The 13986-nt window shown below is 29.6% G+C and overlaps 1 long non-coding RNA gene across 1 annotated transcript in view; it reads left to right on the forward strand.

Annotated features, from left to right (window-relative positions):
- LOC136796290 (uncharacterized) overlaps positions 1–13382 on the forward strand; it is a 532642-nt gene extending 519260 nt beyond the window's left edge. Inside the window, exon 4 of the long non-coding RNA XR_010843995.1 lies at positions 13277–13382. This is a non-coding gene — a long non-coding RNA (uncharacterized lncRNA). The remainder of the gene's footprint in view (positions 1–13276) is intronic.
- Positions 13383–13986: the final 604 nt, after the last annotated feature.

The following is a 13986-nucleotide window of genomic DNA, read 5'->3' on the forward strand; positions in this document are numbered from 1 at the left end:
AAAAAGGATACAAATTTTTGATTTATTTAATAAATAATTACCTTGTCTAAAGAAATTGAAATAATATAATTAAAAATATTTTTGTTCCTATACCATCAAAATTCAGTTTTAATATAATTATGTAATGCATATGTAGGCTTTTGGTATATTTTTTTATGTTAAAATAACAAACACCTCTTTTGTAAGGCTTACCACAGAAAAAAAAAAAATGTGTATACTTCTATGTAAAACTATGTATGTACATATAAAATATGGTAACAACTCTAATTGAAGTAAATATCATTATTTTGATACTTACAATAAAAGTTATGGATAAGTAAATATTCCTATTATTTATAGTGAAAACATTATTTAAAGAGAATGAGGCCATACCTCAAGCTCTCTAAGAACATTATAAATATCTTATCATATTTATTTTAATAGTTTTCGCTTGACTTGAAATGTCAAAACAAAAATTTGATTAACATTTTTTTTGAAACCCTAGGATTTTAAACTTTTGTTAAACAAAACATATTCGGTTGATTTTCTGCAATATATATATATTGCAGATATATATATATAACGGGTAACCTTAAAATGCCAAAGGTAGTAAAAGGTAAGACACAACACTAATTACTTTTCTTTTTCACAGTAATACATTTACTAATTCACTTAGTAAAAAAAAAAAAATTCCAATTGTTTGTTTCTAAAAGGTTTAGTGTTCATCAGAAATGGTCCATATTTCACTATTATTGTAGTTCGTGAGACCTCGAAAAATGATTCGTTTTCGGGGTAACGAAACAACAGAACTCATAATTTTTTTTTTTTTTGAGTCGGACTCGAAAATTGTAAACTACTTGATATAATATGAGGGAGTAGAAGATTTTTTTTTAGTGAAATCAATTAAAATAAATTAAATATATAACTGATATAATATTTTTTGTAGATATTGAATTGCAATATCTACATCGATATTGCAATTCATTCAAATGGGACTGATGAATTTAAGAGCGCCACTTGGTGAAAGGTCCTGGTAAACTTTACAGACCGCTAGATTATCCCTGGAGACCGGTAACCCCTGGGAGAGCCCAGTTGGTCGTTAATTGATAATGGCTACATGAAGGACTTTTTGTATCTGCCTGGGCCTGGAAAATGGGGCCTGATCCTTTCGGAGAGGGATTATGGCCGCTAAGTCCTTTCGCCAGAACCGATGGACTGAATTCAGAAAGGATTTGCTCAATTCGCCCTCCTTACTGAACCTGAGTTGGAGAATTAAAGGATATTTCTTAATGAATCCTAAGACTGTTTCCCTCATTTATAATAGTCCGTAATCTTGCCTCCGGGCTGTATCGTGTGCTTCCCCGAAGGAGATTTCTTACTTTTTCATCACGGATCATCATTCTTCAGCTCCCTAAGTGGTTCATTATATAAAATAAGTGCTGAGTCGTATTGATCATCAGGATCGAGAAAGGAAAAATCACTAAGACATGAGATTTCTCCTGATTTTCAATTCAATATTTTTAACTTCTAGTACGCCTGAAAATAAATATTATTAAATGTATTTCCATGTATCTATTATATCAGTTATACGTAATAAAACCTGTATCAGTATAAAATAAAATATATATCGGTTTAAAACTGAAAAAATATTAAATCAGTTATATATTTAATTTATTTTTATTGATATTAACTAAAAGAAAAATCTTCTACTCCTTCATATTATATCAAGTAGTTTACAATTTTTGAGGCCCCCTCAAAAAAATAAAATTATGAGTCTGTTGTTTCGTTGCCCCGACAACGAATCATTTTTCGAGGTCTCACGAACTAGAATAATACTGAAATATGGACCATTTCTGGTGAACACTAAACTTTTTAGAAACAAACAATTGGATTTTTTTGTTTTCCGAATCCTCTAAAACAGAAATAAGAAATGAATCAGTAAATGCATTACTGTGAAAAAGAAAAGTAATTCGTGTTGTGTCTTACCTTTTACTACCTTTGGCATTTTAAGGTTACCTGTTATATATATATATATTGCAGAAAATCAACCGAATATGTTTTGTTTAACAAAAGTTTAAAATCCTAGGGTTTCAAAAAAAATGTTAATCAAATTTTTGTTTTGACATTTCAAGTCAAGCAAAAACTATTAAGATAACATTTTTCTGTATTCATAATATAATATAATTTGTAACAATTATATTATATAAATGATAACCACTCAATTTATAGTTATATGAAGAATGATATAAGTACACCTAATTGGAATTAGAGATATTGGGTGTACTTATATCATTCTTCATATAACCATAAATTGAGTGGTTATTATTAATATGATATAATTGTTATGAATTATATTATATTATGAATACAGAAAATTTTATCTAAATAGTTTCGGTGGACTTGAAATGTCAAAACAAATATTTGTTTAACTTTTTTTTTTTGGAACCATAGGATTTTAAAGTTTTGTTAACCAAAACATATTCGGTTGATTTTAATATTACAACTAATCTAAATTACCTTGAAATTGAAAAGATAATTTTATGTAAACAAGAATTTCAAAATAATAAATGTTTATCGAAAATTAAAATAGAGTTTGCAGTTCCCATCAGTAGGTAATTATTACGGAACATTTTTCATAAGTAATTTTTTATTAATTATTATAATTAGATCCATTAATCCTCAACACTCTTAATTATTATTTTTATTTATCAAGGATATTTATTAATCAACAGCTTTAGTTATAACATTTTTACTAAGAGCACCTCAATTTTCCATTTCACACTCTCACTATACTTTCTAAAATAGTTGTAAGGTATAATTACCAAGTCTAATATAATATAGTTAATAAGCCTTTAAAACAAAATTAATAAGAGAGATCATATTTATTAATTACTTTGCAATTATTATTATTAAAATTATCATATTTAGAACACTTTACCTATATTGTTTTATCCATATCAATTCTTTCAATTGAAAATTTGATTTATTACTTTAAACTATTTCGTTTTACACACTAACACTGATTTAATATTTACAAATATTATAAACTTTTTTTTTTTAGTAAATCACCGTCGGACACCTTTCGAGTTAACACTGTGGTCTGTCGATGATTTGTATTTGGTCGAAAGTACGAAATAGTTTGATGAAATTATTTAGAAATAAGGTGAATAGCTCCCATATAAACAGCCCCCCCCCATTTTCTAATTTAGCAGTAGTATATTTAGTAGTAGTTTAAATCACTAGTAATGTTAATCTGAACTCAGATTATTGGGTCTAAGAAGTTGGAGTGTAGTTTCCTCAGAACGAATTCACTGGAAAAGACAAAAGACACGGACGAGATATAGAGGTGCATGTAACATGGTCTGGGATTTTGCCGCAGAAGGTTAGGAGGGGTTGGCCGTAAGCCACTTGTTGATTGGTTGTTGGCTCCGTGGAAAGGAACCAATCTCTTTCCTTCTTCTACTTCATCCAGTTTAGGCACACATGAGAGCTGGCTGATTGCGCCACGTCACAGTAAGCCACCGTTAGATGGCGTTCTTCCCTGCTGTTTACCTCATAACCCAATACCTTTCACGGGTCTAAAACCTGTTGTTAAATATAATTTGAGTTTGCCAAATAATTTATTTATATTTTTTTAATCAAGTTAAATAAAAAAGTATTTAAAATGATTTTAGTATTGAATATTAATTACATTTAATAAGCTTCTTAGATTATTAGAAATGATAGACTTGATTAACTATTCGATACTTCTAATAATAAGGTCATAAGGAAATATTGATTTCCTTTTTGTTTTTGATTATTTTGAGTCTAAATTACACAAATATATGGATTTTACATTTAAAAAATTTTTTTAAGGGATTTGGCATGAGTCACCATTACAGGTAAAAATAGGCACTGATAAAAAATATAAAACTGTGGATCATGGTGGCTTTAATCTACAATAATTTTTCTAAAAAGAAATTTATTTAGTGGCAATGCATATTCCATTTCCAATAGGCAAAATCAAAGGTTATTTTTAAGATGATTTTTTGAAAAATCTCCATTTAAGTCAGCTTATACTATTTCAATGAGAATAAAATCTTGGTGATATTGAAGATCAATTATTATTAGACCACTCATTTAATATATCAATTGTTTGAGAGTGGTTTATGTTATTATTAACACAAACTTCAATGGTCCACTTTTACTCCCAACTATTTTTAAAAAAAAAACTTCCAACATTTCGACCCTTAGGAGATAGCCTATAAAAACTTTTTTCATATTATTACTATATTACCTCCTCACATAATACTAATGTTTTTGAAAAAACCTTACTCATTGAATTGTCTTAATTCATTAAATTGTCTTTTAATTAATATCATAACAGTTTCAATAATTCTTTGTAAAATTGATTATTCACTTAGAAACCACATAATTTCAATACAAAACTATTTTTAAAAAATTCTTTTCTATTAACCTCATTAATAATATCAACAATAAAACATACCTCTAACAGGTTACTTCAAACAAAATAATAAATTAAAAAATTATTATATTTAAACAAAAGACCCTATAGATAATAAATATCAATCTGGATTGGTGAATAAAATTCCATGCATTAAATGGACTTATTCCAATGCTGTTTTTTTTCGTATTTTATATGTCATTTCCATGTTGATACATTCTATCTTTAATATATTGCTTTGTTTCACCAATATATATGGCTGGGCATTTAATGCATGGAATTTTACATGCCAATATGTTTAAAGACATTATTAGTATGTGAGGAGGTAATATATCATTAACATGAAAACAATTTTTATAGGCTGACCTTGAAAATGGCCTAAGGGCCGAAACGTTGAAAGTGTAAATGAATAGTAAAGAGTAAAAGTGGATCATTGAAACTTGTGCTAATAATTATTATTGACAATTCATTTTTGGGCGAGGTTGTTCTCCGACCATTTTGCAAGACTTGCTTATTCGGACTCGGAGAACCTTAATACGTGTATTGCCGTCGAAATTTTGCAAGATCACATATATAGTTAAGGCATAGTTAGCGCCTATATTCATTATATAGTTAAGATATCACCTATAATCCACATATAGATAAGTCAAAGTAAAAATTACCAATTGTTCGTTGATACATATTTAAATTGAATGCTTATTGTCCAAATTTTATTCACAAAAGTAATTAATTCTGTTTGAAAATATCCTTTTTCCACCTTGATACGTCAGTTATTTAGGTACGGTAGAGTTTTCGTGCCGTAGGGAAGGGTCATGAAATCGAAGAGGTAGAAGCAATAAAATATCCTTGTTTTACAGTGGCATAAAATGGTCCCTCCTATATTACCCTCCTATATCACTAAATTTTTTACAGAGTGTGACTTTGTTCCCCATTTCTGGAAATGAACACCTAGCGTTTTTTTATTTATTTTATTTTTTGTTTACTATTATGACGCGATTAAAGCTCTGAACACCCTGTGGTTCGATACCCATACCATAAGAGGGTGTATTGTGTTTACTTCTATTCGTTTAACCGCATCCAAAATAATTCGTTTCCTATAATTAGTCTCTGGCCATTTAAGTAACAGTGATGAATTTTACAATTTTAAAGCAACAATATTTTTCTTGACATAAATCTGATTTCATAAATAAGAGACGTTTTTATAATAATATTGAAGCCCTAACGAACCCAATTCGACCACCAATCGCTCTCGACATACATCCTTCCAACGATGCCCCTCCAAACCCCCAATTCTACTAAAATCAATTTTAACGCAATCCTCTCATCTACGTTTCGGTCTACCCCTCGGACGTTTAGTGTTTATTAACATTTTAGGGATCCGCTCGTTACTAAGCCCTACAACCTTACACGCTCATCTTATACTCCGCAATGTTATAACTTGAATTATATTTAACGGGTGTAGATCACTAAATTCAGTGTTGTGTAATATTATAAATTCTCCTGTTAATTCATCCTTTTTCGGTCCCAATATTTTACTTAATTATTTTCGAAAACCTTAATGCTCTGTTCATCTCTTCGTGTAAGAGGCCACGTCTCGCATCCATTAAGAACAGCAGGAAGGATAATAGTTTTCTAAATTATAATTTTTACGTTTTTGGTTAGAAGGCTAATCAGTTTCAAAATTGAAAAATAACAAGCATTTCCCGGCCTCTTATTACTTTTACTTCCTCATCAATTTCGTTTTTTCTAGATACTGTAGAACCTTTGTATCAATAATAACCATTTGTAGCTGGTCTGATAATAATAATTATTCGTTAACAGTCTGCTTGTGACGTATGTGTAGCCAGGATCAAAATTAGGAGGGGCAAGCCATGGTCCTTCAGGTTGTGACATTTCATCCCGAAATAAATGAATACAATGAAAATTTTAAGAAAATTACATATAATTATATCAGTGTTTTATTAGTTATTACAATTATTTCCTTGAAAAGAAAAGTTAATTTTAATTAAATTAATAATTCTTTTCTCTTCTGCTTTCGGTTCCCACCCCTCGCTGGTAATTGTAATTGTCCTGAAAGTTTAAAAAAAATTTAACGCTTCCTTTATAGCTGTTTCAAATATTTGTCCAGTTGCAGGTAATATTGTACTCTAGTGTCAGGTATAATAAGTCCGATATTATATATAGTTGTGTGTATGCTAAATTCAAATTGACGATCTTGATTGTATGCTTATTTGTTTTTATATTAACATGTTTTTTTCTGAAATTAGTTTTCGAACAGATATGCAGTAAGCCTTTTAGTCGGTATGATGAGATCTTGGTTTGCTATATATTCGGCATGAGAATCATTGTAATAATTTTGATTGTTTATCTTATTATTTTTGTCTCAAAATAAATGTTTCATATAAAACCAACTTTTTATCTATAGGTCTAATATTGTTTTAATTGTTTATATATTTTTAGGATTTTATAATCATACTTCCATATCATCTTCATTAATTCGTAATACAGAGCGAAAGAATCATTTTGAATGTTAGTACAAATTCTCTTAAGATAAATATTATCCCCTTTTCAGTCTTAATTATAAATAATGAGAAGAATTTTTCCAAAACTAATATGGTTAAAGTAACGTGTGAAATGCTGAAATAATTCATAAATTTCTTTTATAATTGATCGTTTTATAAGCATCAAATTCATTTATGAATATCCCGCATCACACGTCATCACTGGCTGGTACAATTGATGATTAGCCACTTTAGGGTTAAATTTGATTATATAGCGATCATTTACATACTGACACAGGAGTAAGCGTTGTAGAATCCACATAAATTATATTGAAGCTATCTTATGTAAATTCAAAGGGCGCCTGATATACATACGCTGCACTGCGGAGATCATAAGTACAAGTAGTTCCATGTACGACAGTTAATGTCCCGTTGCTAGAAACTGTATTCTTAAATTTAGCATTCCAATCAGTCGCATTTACCTTAAATAAATCTTTTAATTATAAATTATTCGGTAAAATTTATTTAAACATATAAGGATGTTCTATGATCTATGTCATAGATACATCAAGCCTAAAATTATATAAAAGAAATGTTCCTAAGAATTAAAAGACTTACTCAATAACCTCAATATGTCAATAATAAAGCTTACGAAAGGTACAAATACAAAGTTACCCCCCTCCCCTCTCCAGTAATTTGATTAACAATAGTTGGGAAATTAGTTATTTGAGAGCCTGATTGAAACTGCGCGAATAGTTGTACAACAGCTCAACCAAGAAGATCCTTAACTCTATTAGCAAATTTAAAAATTGTAAACGGAATATGTTCCGGGTAGGATCAAATAAAACTCAAATAGTAATAACTATTTTAATTGAGCCAACGCTTCACCCCACGTTGCAGGGCTTCGTCAGGGCTAAAAAGGATACAAATGTTTAACATAAGTAAAAAAGTAAATGGAAAATTACAAGGGTATACAATGAAACGTAAACATTATATAAAACCAGAATTTTATTTTCTAAATTCTCACCCCAAATTTAATTTAATTATATTTTATAGTTACTATCCTTTCTTTATCTTTTATATTTATGCATCTTATTTTTAATTTATATTCATATGTTACCAGCTTCAGTATATTTACATTACTTTATTATTGATTTTTTTATTATATAATTTGCTAACCTCTGTATCCCAATCATTTGATATATTGTCTTTCTTTATCATTTATATTTATTGTATCCTATTCTTTTTACTTTATTTCTTCTGTGTTTTCTATCCGTGTTCATGTGTAACTTTTTTTTGTTAATTATTACTCTTTATTTTCTACACCGCTTACTTTAAAATTATTTTCAAATATAACGTACTTAACTGCCACCCCCGCTCCTCCCAATACAAACGATTCACTTACAGATCAAAAATAAATGAAGAGGTTTCAGTCTTTTTTAAATTAAAATACTACTTATATTGAAATAGTAAAATAACAAAAATTGAAAGATATATGTCTGGATGGCGGTGCGCAATATAATTTATATTAATAATATTAAAAATTTTCAGATTACTAAATTAATATATTGATTGTTTGAGAGTGGTTTACATTAATATTAAAACAAACATCTATGATCCAATTTTATTTTTAAACTTCCAACATTTTCAAGGAGACAACCTTAATCATTGAATCTTCATGATTCACTAAAATGTCGTTTTTTCTGGTTAATTGCCCATGTCATATATAAACCACCCAATTTTAATACAAAAATATTCTTCAAAAATTGTTTTTCCTTTTCTATTAACCTCATCAACAATGAGTTTAATAGAATGTTGTTGATGACATTATAGTTATATGTGTTATAGTAATATAACATTTGTTTGTTTTTTAAGTTTTGCAAATATTATTTTTTAATCTGCCCTAACTCTGTTAGTAATAACCCTTTGATTGCATCCCAAACTCTCCAGTCCCATATCACAATCCTCGAAGAATGGTGTCGAAATTGGAGGATAAAAATAAATCCTAACAAATCCCATCAAATCACATTTACTCTTCGTCGTAAACCTGCCGACTGCCCTACAGTATACTTTAATAATGTGGCTCTTACCCCTGTAGAACAGATTCGTTATCTTGGACTACATCTTGACAAACGACTAACCTGGAATCCTCACACAAGACTGAAAAGACAGGAAACTGCACGTAGATTCCGACTATTACATCACTTACTAGACAAACGGTCTAAACTTCCAACTAGTTACAAAAGACTGATATACATGACAATAATAAGGCCCATCTGGACATACGGAGTTGAGCTTTGGGGCTCCACTAAACCTTCGAATTCCTCTCGAATTCCTCTCGAATCCAATCTTTATAATCCAAAATCCTTCGTAAAATCCTCAATGCTCCTTATTTTGTTACTAATAAAACCATCCCTAAAGACCTAAATGTTCCTTATGTAACCAATCTAGCCCGAATCCGATATTATTCCTTCCATAATAAACTCAATCAACGGTGAAGAATAAATAAATTAAACAAAATCATAGAAATGCAAAAATAATAAAAATTAATTTAGGTACAGAAAAGCCCGAACCTGATATTATTCCATCCATAATAAACTTCCTAACCACCCAAACCCACTAGTTCCTAACCTTCCTTCCTCTGCCAATCCTGGCAATCCTCCGTGGCGCCTGAAAGATAGCCTCTTTACCTTATATTCTAAACTATTTTTAGAGTTCTACTACTGGGTAGTTTCTCTGCATCCTGTATCATATCATTATGTCATTATGATCAAATTTACTTGTTGTATTTTTTATACAGTTGTAAATATCAATAAATAAATTTAAAAAAATCTGGCTTAACTGGATCCAGGGGAATTTTTAATATTTGTATTAATATACTCTTAATTAATTTTTGTATTAATAAAATCTTCTCATTTGTTGGTTTAAATTGTTTGTGGTAAAAAGTCTAAATATATGTTTTATTTTATTACTTAATTACCTAATCTAAATTATTACTAATAATATAGTCTTTTGAAATTGAATTATTTTATTTGTACTTCTTCAATTGATACTCCCTATAGGATGTCTACAATTAACTACGAAACATTTACGGTGGCTTATGTTTTGAAAATAAAATTTTATAGTTTTGACTATTATGCTGAGTTCCTTTTTAATGTTGAGATATACAGTTGTTGCTTAGATACTTACTCCCCTATAAATCTAAGTTGATTTTTGTTTTGTTTTTTACAAATCCTATGTCTGTTGTACTGCGAAGTATCTTCCTGGGAACTATTCCCTGCATCGACGGACAGAATATATTTTTTTTCTGATATATAGAACAGGATTGGACGAAGAACACGGAAGGACGAAACTCGAACACAGAACATCTGTGGCGGATATATATAAGTGGACAATGGAAGGCCGACAATAGAAGGCACCACTGACGGTCACACAAAGCTCTCGACCTTTACAACACGGTCAGATCTGTTGGGGCGGCCATCCACCTAGGGTTCCTATCCACATCATAACAACTTTTTCAAATCTTATACTTTAACAAAATTTATTGCAAGAAGAATAATTAATGGTGAATATGAAAATGATTACCGCTTTTCAAAAAAAGGTAATATTTTTATTGGTATAATATTAAAAATCTAGCCCACTGTTGTCAAGTATCATTTAGCCAAATGTTCAATATCAAGCTGGTACCTCTCTTTGGGATAGTTCTCAAAAAACTCTTGCGCCGCAATTGGAACCTTTAAAAAATTATTTTATCTTTAACAAAGTTGGCCATAAGATAACCACTGATAGTGGGTGATGCAGGAGTGAAATTGTACCTCAACGGATTGTCGCGACTAAGTTCAACTAGGGGATGAAGACTAGTCATAAAAGTTATAAAACCGTAATAATTATTACATTAATGATTATATTAGGTTCTAGTTCTCAATCCTCTAGGAACGCTCCCGCGCGTTATATTCAGGTGAATCCCCCTGTTAATGGCTTATGCGAACGGCTCTGAAATTTGATTAGAAGAGAGGCTTTGCGGGGGATAACTGATGAGATTGTGTGGTCGAGTCGACTTGAATGCCCTTCCTATAGGATATCTACACAGGGTTACCTCAATATTCCTTACTCGACGACAACAGTTTTAGCGAATTATTAAATATCTAAAATGACAATTTAGAATATCACAGCGGGAAACGCGATGGAATTTATTAATATACATGTTTATAAAATATAAATTATACGCTCGCTGACTCGAACATTCTCTAAACTAAATTGAATAAATTATATTCGCTTCACTGATCCTTATGCGAGAAGCTGAAATAAAGCTTGAGAAATCCGTGTTTAACGAACCAGGATAAATGGGAGCTTAAAATTGTTACACTTGGGTGTCTGATTCCGTGATTCGACACCAGGTAAAGCACTAAGAAAACTTTTCGCCACACTATGAAAACTTAATAAAGATGGAAACGGAAAAACTTTTCTTTTCCAGAGTACTGGAGAAAAGCTTGGCCTCCTGTTTCCTTTGTATTCGCGTGTGAATTTGCTGTTAAAGGGCTCGTAAATGGTAATTGTATGTCGTAAACCTTCTTTATGACCTTATGATTTTACTTATTATGAAATGAGGGAGTACATTTGTAGAATGGTGTTTACTATTCGAGAATCAACTGTTCACTTTTAATTTCTAATTTATCCTTTGCAAAAGAAATTCTATTTTTTTTTTTTTTAAATAAAATACTACCAATGGGTAGTTTCTCTACACGCCTGTAACACTCCAATTTAACTTAGATTAGATTTACTAAATGTATTATAATGTACAGTTGTAAATAGCAATAAATAAATATTTAAAAAAATAAATAAATAAAATTGAAAAATATAATCCTACAATCTAAAACTATCTATTGTTAGAATTCCTATGACCATTCTTTTTTTGAAAATTCCTAAACCATCTTTTCTTGAACGCTTAGGAATCAACTAAGTATCACGTTTTTGAAAGTTCGTCTGAGTTAACATGAGTATATTGATATGATTGGTATTTTCTAAAGTATTCCTATGAAAATAGCATGGGAGAATAAGTATTTTAAGGGTTGATTTCGGACTGAATTTGATCATCTTATTTCAATAAATATGTATAAAGATCATAACTATGTGATAGTGAAAATCGTTTTGTAGTAACAACTGCTTAGAATAAGAGGTGTTAGTGGCTTAGTAAAATAATTTAATTAGTAGTTAATTTATTATATCGAGTTGAATAATTGGATTTTATTTTATTTAAGGGCCTTCTATTGTGTTTGTCCTACTAAAAACTAAAAAATTAAAATTTATAATCAAGCCTCATTATCTAATACGCATCACCTTTGACCTTACACATGGGCATTCCTATAATCCTTATCTATTTCGGAAACCTGTATTGTCTAATCGGATAAAAAATGTTTGTGTTGCGCTCAACTAATTTCCTAATTTTCGAAATATACATTTAGTCCATAAATATTATAAACGTTAGCTTTTTACCTTCAGAAAATCTTATCAGATTGCCTTGTTTTTGTTTAATATTTCCCTCTTTCTGATGCTCTTTTGGAATCAATTCGTCATTAATATAATGCAAATTTTATTTTTGAAAAAGCTCTCTTAAGTAGGAGGCTGTACAGAAAATATAAACAAGATTTTCAGAGGGTTAAAAGATAAAAAAAAAGAATTGTCGAATATTGATATAGAGAAGGATGAAATAAAGCTGAACAACTTCGTTATCAAACAGTCGGATTGAAGAATTTTATTTGGCTTATTTATAAACTTGATTTCAAGCTATCAGTAAGTCACTCAATTGTATAGTCCATTTTATCAGAGACGAATCTGCTTTGAGTTCCAGAAAGTGAATAAATCTAGGCAGGCAAAAAACATAAAATATTTCTTGTCCAGATCTGCTTTATGTGGAAACAAATATTTTCGAAGCCTAGAGAACATAGATGTCCAGATCTTAATGTCACAAGTTATACTTAATTTTAATTACTCTTAAGAAATATTCTTGTTTAATTAAATATATAAGATGAATTTAACTCAACGTGTTATATCTTTTTTATTTAGACTGATTAAAATTTTCGAAAAGTTAGATTGTTCTGCTTATATTTAATTACGTCATTAAAAAGTTATAAATAACTCACTAGATATTGTGTTATTCAAAGGCATCAGTGGGATGATAACATTAATTGACCAGGAACTTTATTGATTAAAATTTGTAACCCTTCAATATTTATATTGATTTATAAAAAGATATATGTTCAATGGCAGTACAATAGAGCTGGTTATGAAATTATTTTTAGAATATCTATGCATTGTAATTCTATGTGACTGATGAATTTCTTTTTATTTGCAGACATTTTAAAACGACTTGGAGAACGCACCTAGAATCCTCCCGACCAGGTAAGAATCTTTTAGTAAAAAAAAAAACTTTTAAATTTAATTTAATAATACGGCTGATTTTCTTGAATAGAAGCAAATCTCACAAAAAAAAATATTCTATCTTTTATTTGTATGAAGATATTCCATAGATTGTACCGCAGCTTAGAGTTAATTTGTTACAACCCTAATTATGACAGTAACGATTGAATTGTTAAAATAATTTTAACGGATTTATAAAAAATGAATCATTTACACATTATTGAATCGTTTTAAAACAAAAATTATTTAAAAAAAAATGTTTTCTGTACCTTATTTTACTTATTTATTGATATTTACAACTGTATAAAAAATACAAGTAAATTTGACATATGATATGATAATGACATAATGATATGATACAGCTTGTAGAGAAACTAACCAGTAGTAGAACTCTAAAAACAGTTAACAATATAAGGTCACGAGACCATCTTCTTTTCAGGCGCCTCGGAGGATTGCCAGGAATGGCAGAGGAAGGAAGGTTAGAAACTAGTGGGTTTGGGTGATTGGGAAGTTTATTATGGATGGAATAATATCGGGTTCGGGCTTTTCTGTACCTAAATTAATTTTTATTATTTTTGCATTTCTATGATTTTGTTTAATTTATTTATTCTTCACCATGTATTTCGATTATGAGATATTTTTTCT

Source organism: Halyomorpha halys, unplaced genomic scaffold (assembly GCF_000696795.3).
Source record: "Halyomorpha halys isolate HHAL.00 unplaced genomic scaffold, Hhal_1.1 Scaffold232.1, whole genome shotgun sequence".
Taxonomy (NCBI): Eukaryota; Metazoa; Arthropoda; class Insecta; order Hemiptera; family Pentatomidae; genus Halyomorpha; species Halyomorpha halys.